Consider the following 9759-nt stretch of genomic DNA (forward strand, 5'->3'; position numbering starts at 1 on the left):
AGTGCTTCCCACTGAAGGGGCCCTGCTCAGGTCCTCACAGGAGAACACAGAGACCTATGGTGCTAGTCCTACTCCACTCGAAGAGACCAACCCTTGTCCCACATTTCCCCAGACTGATTTGGTTTCTGCCTCTCTTTCTTCCCATCCCCGATGGAACCCCGAATCTGCCACCCACACAGGAGCTGATCTGTGATTGGAAGGCCAGTTCTCTGTGGTCGTGCCTGTCAGGGGCACTGCCTCGGGCTCCAACAAATAATTTAGCAAATGCCTTGGAGAGGTCTGTGTTCTGGGCTGGGAGTGACTGCTCCTGAGGAGCCATCAGCTGGCCAGCCCTGCATGCAGCCTCTCATGGACTCTAGCTACAGGTACCACCACATAGTCAGAAGTCAACTTAGTCAACTCCATTCATTGTTGGGAAGCAGGAAGGTGACTGGGCCTGTAGCCCCTGAGAGCTGTTTGGCCTCACAACAGTGATGTCTTCTGATTGTCTCAAGTACCCCTTTCAGACATCCAAGATCACTGAGGCCTCACCTTGAAGAAAATTCATGGCCGCATTCAGAGGATGAGCCTGTGGACTCCCCCACTCCTCATGGACTGCCAAAAGAGGTTAGTTGTAGGGAGAGAGTCCCCACCTCAGAATCTGTGAGGTAAGGGGTGTGGGGACGTTGTGAGGGACCCTGTGGGGTCAACAGGGGTGGGCAGGGCCACAAAAGGGCTATGTCATCTATTGGCCAGCACGTTCATCCATCAAGGAAAAGGTATATGCCTTCTATTGGAAGCCTGTGAGGGACCACACAGAAGCAGAGGAGCCCTGTAATGAGACAAGAACAACAAAAGAGTGGCTGAGAAAGAGCCGAAACAAAGGTGCCTAAGCCACGTTTCACCAAGTATTGACATAGTCTGCAGTGAGCCATTTCACCATCATTTCACGTCTGTGTTCTCAGAAGATGCCTTTGTTTTCTGTTAATATTTTAACTGTATGATGCTTGAACTTAATGTCTTTTCCTCTATTGTTCTCCCCGCTACCCCTAAGCCCAATAGAATGGCATAATTGGGATTGGTTAAGGTCATGGGTAATGCCCTTGTATTTGGCCTGAGCACTCCACTGTCACCACAGATATGGAGTCCTCTCCTTATGATGAGGGTCACAAAGACGAGGGTGGATTTAGGTGTACCTATCTGAAACCCGCCCATTTCTGGGAGGGGTCTTGGGAACTGAATATTAGGTGTGACCTTACCTGCAAGACCTGCCCATTCCTGGGAGGGGTCTTGGAACAGGTAGATAAACCCTTGAGCCAGGGGATTAAGGGATGCCCTGCTGCGCTCTCTGGCTTCTGGGTCTCTGCCTCTTTTGGTCTTGAACCAGGATGGAGGCCAAAGGGAAGATGGCTGAAAGGAATTAAGATGCAGGGTAGCCTAGAATGGCTGAATGCTTGAAAGGTTATGAGATAGGCCACACACATGTGGTGAATAGGGCATGAATAAAGTTGATGCTTCCTGATGCCTGCCTGTGAGTGAGTCTTGATTCCACCGTTCACCTGGGCCTGGGACCCGCCGGCTGGATGGGGGTTGCAGAGCCACATGGACTGGGATGGCAAAGAAAAGTCCACCTCCATCCATCACCATCCAGGTCCATCGTTAATTCTTTGATTCAACAGCAGCCTACACCCTGCAGATTGCATCCTAGAAATAAGACCTTGCCAGAGCTCAACCACATTGGATCTGGTCCAAGACTGCATCTTCCAAAATGATGAGAAATGCATTTCTGTTAGTGACAAGCCACCCCACCTACGGCCTGTTCTTATGGCACCTGAATCAAACCAATTAACAACTTCAGCAGCAGCAAGCATCTTAGTTGTCATGAAGGTAGTGGACCACTTAGTTATCAGTTATTTCATTATTCCCAGCAACACTTTATTGTGCTTCCGTGGTCTGCTTGTGCTTCCGTGGTCTGCTCCCTGGCTTGCCAGTCAGTCACATTCAGCTGAACTGTTTTAATCATCCATTAACTGATGTAATTATAAGAGCGCCGATAAACCCCTGAGTCTCAGCATCTCACAGCAAACTGATTCCCATCTCTCATTTCCATAAGCCTCAGCCTCTGGAGAAGGTAGGCAGATGAGGAAGTTCTAGTCTACTACATTCCAATGAATTAAGGAGTCCAAGTAATACAGAACTCACATCTTCAGTGCTTGATTGTGTGTGTTTCTTTTTGGGCCACACCTGGTGATGCTCAAGGGTTACTCCTAGCTATGCACTCAGAAATTGCTCCTGGCGTGGGGAACCAAATGGAACGCCAGGGGATCAAACTGTAGTCCTTCCTAGGTTAGTGCAGGCAAGGCAAATGCCCTATCGTTGCTTCGGTCCCGATTTTGTGTGTATGTGTTTTTTTTTTTTTTTTAACATTTATTTATGTAGGTCTTAGGGCCACACCTGGTGGTGCTCAGGGGCTACTCTTAGCAGGCTCAGGGAACCATATCGGATGCCAGGAATCGAACCTGGGTCTATCCAAGTTGGCCATGTGTAAGGCAAACACCCTACCGCTGTGCTATCTCTCTGGCCCCAGTGTTTGATTTTGAAGGTTTCCCTGGATGTGTCCAGCCAACAGACACAGTGAAAGAATTTTATATGGAGATTTGTAGGGCATGGGGTGTGTGTGTGTGTGTGTGTGTGTGTGTGTGTGTGTGTGTGTGTGTGATGGTTGGGGTGAAAAGGTCATCGGTTCGAATCCCGGCGTCCCATATGCCCCCCTCCGGCCCCCCCCACCCCCCCGTGCCTGCCAGGAGCAATTTCTGAGCATGGAGCCAGGAGTAACCCTTGAGCACTGCCGGGTGTGACCCAAAAACCACACACACACACACACACACACACACACACACACACACACAAAGATATGTTCTCTGTCACTGAGGGTCATCCACTTCCATTTTATTTTGGTCTGAAATCATCCACCAGGGGAGCAGGAGGAACATAGTCCTGGCTGGGCATCCACTTCCCAGAAATAGGCTTTACAAAAGCAAAAAGAATTCTAGATTTCCAGTGAGCAAACAGCAAGCTGCCTCTGCTGCCTAAGCAGTCTGTCTTTTTTTTTTTTTAATGGTTTTTGGGCCACACCCAGTGACACTAAAGAGCTACTCCTGGCATTGTGCTCAGAAATCACTCCTGGCTTGGGGGACCATACGGGACACTGGGGATCGAACCAAGATCCATCCTGGGTCAGTTGTGTGCAAGGCAAATGTCCTACTGCTGTGCTACCACTCAGGCTCCAGCAGTCTCTCTTTAAACTCTTGCTTGCCTTCATGCCTGCTCTTTGCCTCCCAAATGTCTCTGTTATCCTGCTTGTAACTATGTTTACTAGTCTCAAGTCAGCTGCTTGCCCTCTCAGTTTGTGACAGCTGCCATGGCTGGTAAACAGGGCCTCCTTCTCCTCTTCCTTCCCTGCTGCTACCAGCCTGCCCTCTGTGCTCAGTTCTCAGTTTCCCTCTTCACAGATGGATGAAATCACAGACCTGCTTTGTGGCATGGCAAAAAGAACTTCTTTTACTCCAAAGCCATGTTTACTGATTCCACATCTCCCCAGCTCTCCTGGAGTCTTCAGAACACTCACATTGGTTTGTGGACACAGTTTGGAGTGGTTTTGGTTTTTGAGTCACACCTGCCAATGACCAAGACTACTCTGTGCTGTGTTCAGGCCTTCCTCCCAGCAATATATGGGAGACTATGCAGGGCCCTGGATTGAACTCAAGTCCTCCTACAACACCCAGACTGCACTCCAGCCTGTTGAGCTCTCTCTTCAGCCCAGTGCAGACTGTTTTGTTAGTTTGGGCCACAAGGAATGATTTGAAAGGTACAGGAAAGCAGGCTTCCCAAAGGCCCCACTGGAGACCTGGGAAATTCCTCAGATTCCTGCTTCTCTAGGGTCGCATCAGTGCATTGTGGTGGACATGTGACACAATCCTGACTGCTTCACTGTGTTTTGGTTCTAGAAACACCACCTCTCACCCCAGACTCAAATAACATCAACAAACCTTCTGCAGACAATGTGCCCCCACCAGCTCCCTACAAACACCCCCCCCCACATTCTTACATACAACACATATAGGCTTTGCACAGACACAACTAATTCAATGACTGTTGTCACTTTGGGGAGGATTTTGTTTGTTTGTTTTGGGTTCATATCTATATCCGGCTCAGAGGCTACTCCTGGCTCTGCGCTCAGAAATCACTCCTGACAGGCTCAGAGGGCCTTATGAGGTGCCAGGAATCCAGCCCAGATTGGCCACATCCAGGAAAATGTCCTACAACATTGTACTACTATCCTTGGATTTAATAGGTTTGCTGGGTTTTTGGGGGCATTATTTTTTGTTTGTTTGGTTTTTAGGTCAAACTGGAGGTGCTTGGGGTTAGTCCTACCTAGCTCTCTGCTCAGAAATCTCTCCTGGCAGGCTCAGGGGACCATATGGGATGCCGGAATTCGAACCATTGGTCCTGGGTCAGCCACTTGCAAGGCAAACTGCCTACCATTGTGCTATTTCTCCAGCCCCAGATTTAATGAGTTTTTAAAGGTTTATCCCTTAGACAGTATTGCATATTGAACTGCTTTATCCCCTCTTGTCCTCAAGTTATGAGGTAAATAAGCAAGACCTACAAATAAGCAAATTTAGACTTGGAGTTTAAGATGACCTACCCTAGGGATGACCTGGCACCCTGAGATTTTTGTCTTCTCAGGAGCAGATTGCAAAGCATGTGGGACTGTACTGTGTGTTTGCTGCTGCTACATTTCCTGAATCTGGGTCTCAAATACTTACTAGCTCAGGGGCCCAGAAATGCATAGCCTGACAATGCCATGAGGGCCTGAGGTCATGTCTAGCCATGCTTCTACTAGGCTTAGTGAAGTCAGGGCCACTGCCCTTGATAGTGCTGGGTATGGGTTGGATGGAATAGATAACAGGATGGAATTTGGGCTTCACATTTAAAGCATGTACACAGCCTTTTTTTTGGGGGGTGCTCTGGCCCCTGGAGTGATAGCATAGTGGTAGGGCATTTGCCTTGCACATTGCCGACCAGGGACAGATGTGGGTTTGATCCTCGGCATCCTATATGGTCCCCCAAGCCTGCCAGGAGTGATTTCATTATATATATAATTATCTTTATTTAAACACCGTGATTACAAATATAATTGTAGTTGTATGATTACAGTCATGTAAAGAACACCCCCCTTCACCAGTGCAGGATTCCCACCACCAATTTCCCAAATCTACCTACTCCCCACCCCAACCACACCTGTACTCGAGACAGGATTTCTTTTTCCCTCATTCATTCACATTGTTATGATAGTTTTCAGTGTAGTTATTTCTCTAACTGCACTTATCACTCTATGTGGTGAGCTTCATGTCATGAGCTGCACCTACATGGGAAGATGGGGGGAAGTAAGGGTTGGGACTGAGGCAGTAAAATATTAGAAATGAGCTTTGTAAGGCAGTATCAAGGTCACAATACAAGATGGATATTATGGATATATAGAATATATGCATACAATACTATCAATATGAAAACAAGGAGAAAAAATTTCCACTGACTGTCCCAACATAAACTAGTGTTAGAACGGCCCGCCCTCCTCCCAGAGCACATTCCCATTAGTGTAGGAAGAGATAGGGGGAAAGCCTGTTGACCCCTATAGAGTCCACCTAGACCGGTGCCCAGGGAAGGACTGAAGTCCAGGAGAGAAAAACCCTATTCCTGGCAAGAGCTGGTCTCCAGAGTCAAGGAGGAAACCGGAAGCCAGATGTCTGTCCGCCCTCCTCCCCATGCACCTCCCCGCTGGAGTACGGAGGGAGGGGGGAAGCCTGAGGACCACTAAGAGTCCACCTGAACCCACTTCTGACCATTTGAGCTGGCTCCCAGGGAAGGCCTGGAGTCAGGGGAAAAAGACAAGGATGGCTGGGGGCCTGCCAAGCCTCCCAGCACCAGGAGTGATTTCTAAGTGCAGAGCCAGGGGTAAACCCTGAATACTTCCAGGTGTGGCCCAAACCTAAAAATAAAAGGCAAACTGACTGGGCTGGAGAGAAAGTACAACATGGAAGGAATTTGCCTCCCATGAAGCTGACCCACAAAGTTCAATTTGAAGTACACTCCAAATGGTCCCCTGAGGCAGTCAAGAGTGATCCCTGAGTACAGAGCCAGCGGTTAGACTTGAACACACTGCCTGGTGAGGCCACAAACAAATTTTAAATAAGCCAGCTTTGGGACCGGAGAGATAGCACAGTGGTAGGATGTTTGCCTTGCAAGCAGCCGACCCAGGACCAATGGTGGTTCAAATCCTGGCATCCCATATGGACCTTTGTGCCTGCTGGGAGCGATTTCTGAGCAGAGAGCCAGGAGTAACCCTGAGTGCCGCCAAGTGTGACCCTAAAAACAAAATAATAATAATAATAATAATAATAATAATAATAATAATAATAATAATAATAAAGCCAGCTTTGGGGCCAGCTAGTACAACAAGTAGGGCATTTGGCTCGCACGTGGCCGAACCAAATTCAATTCCCCGAATCCCATATGGTCCCCTGAGCCTGCCAGGAGTGATTTCTGAGTGTGGAGCCAGGAGTAACCCTTGAGCGCTACCAGGTGTGGCCCAAAAACAAAATAAGAAAATAAAATAAGAAGCCAGCTCTGACTCACCCAATAGGGTCTGGATCTGCACTGCCTCCTAGGTGCACCCCTGAAGTAGACTGGTGAGGAAACAGGCATCGTGGGTGCTTAAAACTCAAGTTCTGCCCAGCTCCAGGCCTGGCTGCTATAGCCAGCTCAGAGCAAGGCCAGGCCTGTGACAGGGTCTACAGGAGGGGGCAGGGAGCAGGACTTGGTTCACAGATTTTTCTTTCTGTAGCTCTTCCTTTTCCTGAGGTCTCTGGATTGACTCAGGGATTCCCCAGAGTGAGCTGCAGGAAAGAGGGTTGAGTGCTGGTCTTGGGCCCTGTGGCCTTAATGTGAGGGAAGGGCAGGGCAGATCTGGTCTCGCCTTTCCCCAGTCCTGGAGCTACTCTTTCACAGAGAGATCCTCCCTGAGGGAGCAGCCCTGGAGGCCGGATATGAGTCAGCCCAGTTGCTTTGCCCCATAAAACTCATAGAGCACAGGACTGACTGCAGGTGGGTCCAAGGACACCCATTGCTGTTCTGTCAGCTGCCATAAACCTTATCATCCATTTGTTTCCAACCAAGGATGCCAGAAGCTGAGGAAACCCCAGCTCCACTGGACCCCAGCCCACCTCACTCCACTTCCCTCCACCCTCTCTTCTATCTTTAACACCCCAGCACTTCCTGTCCCCAGACCTCAGGCACTGTTCCTTTGCCAGGAAGGTGCCTCCAACCAGTCCTCTCTCACTTCCTCCTGACTCCCTCTCCTACAGTCTTCCCTGACCAGCCCCTGTGAGATTCTCCCCCAGCCAGTCCTCCTTCCTTCCCCCACAGCAGCAGTGTATTTGGCATCATCTCATCGCTTCTGGCCTCCCTAAAGCATGTGGGCCTCAGGAAGTAATGGAACAGCTGCAAGGAGTGAAGATGCTACCAAGGAAATCAGAGGCTTTTTTGATTTTTCTACAGCCTGTCACAAGGGCAGAAGGTGTGCCTTAAAAGGACAGCTTGTTCCAGTGCCCAAGGCCACAGGTCAAAGGGACCTAAGGTAGAATAGAGAGACCCTAAGGTAGAATAGGTCTGTCCATAACTGTCCATTACAGTAGGGTGTGCCCTGGGGTCCACATTTTGGCTGTGAATGTGAAGTGGGTGCCAGTGTGTAGTAGAGAGGGGAAACATTATGAGATTCACCCCATGGACCCTCACCTACACCTCTTGTGTCCTCTGAAGCAGGCAGGTAGACAGGCAGGTATGAAAGGGTCTGCCCTCCTTCCCAAAGCAAGTAATTCTTTTTGGGGGAGGGGGTGTTTCAGCCATGCTGGTGGTACTCAGGGGTTACTCCTGGCTCTGTACTTCAAAATCACTCCTTCACTTCTGGCAGGCTTGGGGGACCATATGGGATGCGGGGAATCAGACCCAGGTCAGCCATGTGCAGGGCACCTACTCACTGTGCTATCGCTCCAGGCCCTAGCAATAAATTCTTGAAATATAATAAAACCAAGAGACAGGATTTGGAGGAGTTACCTCATCTTTGATAAGAGCAACACCTGGCATCACTGCAGGCTCAGAGAAGACAGGTTGAAAGGAGCTTTCATGGGCATAACAGCCAAGCAAAGGATATCAAAGAAAATCATCAACTATGGGCCGGAGAGATAGCACAGCATTTGCCTTGATGCAGCAGATTTGGACAGTGGTTCAAATCCCGGCATCTCATATGGTCCCCTGTGCTTGCCAGGAGCGACTTTTGAGTGTAGAACCAGGAGTAACCCCTGAGCGCTACCGGGTGTGATCATCAACTATCCCCCAGACAAGTTCCTCGTAACTGGACTCTCAGCTGGGTATAAAATAAAAATAAAAATACCCATGAGTTGGTTGTGAGCGCCCCAGACACCATATTTCTAACCCCTTAGATGGACGGGTCTGATGGTGCAGGGTAGCAGCAGAGAAATAATACACCAGGTAGTGAGGAAAAGATTAACCAGAGTCAGCTATTTTTCTTTTTTAAAATATGGAACGCTTCACGAATTTGCATGTCATCCTTGCGCAGGGGCCATGCTAATCTCTCTATCGTTCCAATTTTAGTATATGTGCTGCCGAAGCGAGCACTGCCTGCTTTTTGCTTCATGGCCTCTCTCTGCTACGTGCTGCCTATGCCATGTGCTTACTCTCACCCCAGCCAAAAGTCAGACTCCTTTCTTTTTTTTCTTTTTTTCTTTTTTTTTTTGGGGGGGGGCCACACCCGGTAACGCTCAGGGGTTACTCCTGGCTATGCGCTCAGAAGTCACTCCTGGCTTGGGGGACCATATGGGACGCCGGGGGATCGAACCGCGGTCCGTCCAAGGCTAGCGCAGGCAAGGCAGGCACCTTACCTCTTGCGCCACCGCCCGGCCCCTCTTTTTTTTCTTAATGTTTAAGAATTTTTAATGGAGAGCCTGTTTAGAGTACAGGCAGGGGTCGGGTGGGGAGGAGGGAGACTTGGGACATTGGTGATGGGAATGTTGCACTGGTGATGGGTGGTGTTCTTTACATGACTGAAACCCAAACACAATCATGTATGTAATCAAGGTGTTTAAATAAATAAATAAATAAATAAATAAATAAATAAATAAATAAATTTTAAAAAAGAATTTTTTATTTTTACCACAGTGGATTAAAAATCTTTCACAATAATATTTTAGATACATAGTGACATTGAATCAGGGGCATTCCCACCACCAATGTTGTCTTCCCTCCACTTCTGTTCCCAGCATGCATTCCATATCCCCTTCCTTTGCCCTGTGGGGTACTAGTATAAGTGGTCCCCTCTGTGTCTAGCTTGTTGTAGATTGGGTATCGATTCTGTTGTCTTTGATTTTTAGATTTGGTATTTAGGTCTGATAATTTGGGGGGGGGTCCACACCCGTTTGATGCTCAGGGGTTACTCCTGGCTTAGCGCTCAGAAATTGCCCTTGGCTTAGGGGGACCATATGGGACGCCGGGGGATCGAACCTTGGTCCTTCCTTGGCTAGCGCTTGCAAGGCAGACACCTTACCTCTAGCGCCACCGACCCCAGTCTGATAATTTTTTATTTCTACTTGATGTTCATACGACTGTTTGGTCTTGGTACCCTTCCTTATTTCTCCTCCAATT

At 48.8% G+C, this 9759-nt stretch overlaps 1 non-coding gene across 1 annotated transcript; it reads right to left on the reverse strand.

The window, feature by feature from the left end:
* Nucleotides 1-8632: 8632 nt before the first annotated feature.
* On the reverse strand, nt 8633-8736 carry LOC126015236 (U6 spliceosomal RNA). Its single transcript, XR_007498123.1, has one exon. It is a non-coding gene; the product is annotated as a U6 spliceosomal RNA (small nuclear RNA).
* Nucleotides 8737-9759: the final 1023 nt, after the last annotated feature.

The sequence above is a fragment of the Suncus etruscus genome, chromosome 7 (assembly GCF_024139225.1).
Source record: "Suncus etruscus isolate mSunEtr1 chromosome 7, mSunEtr1.pri.cur, whole genome shotgun sequence".
Classification (NCBI taxonomy): Eukaryota; Metazoa; Chordata; class Mammalia; order Eulipotyphla; family Soricidae; genus Suncus; species Suncus etruscus.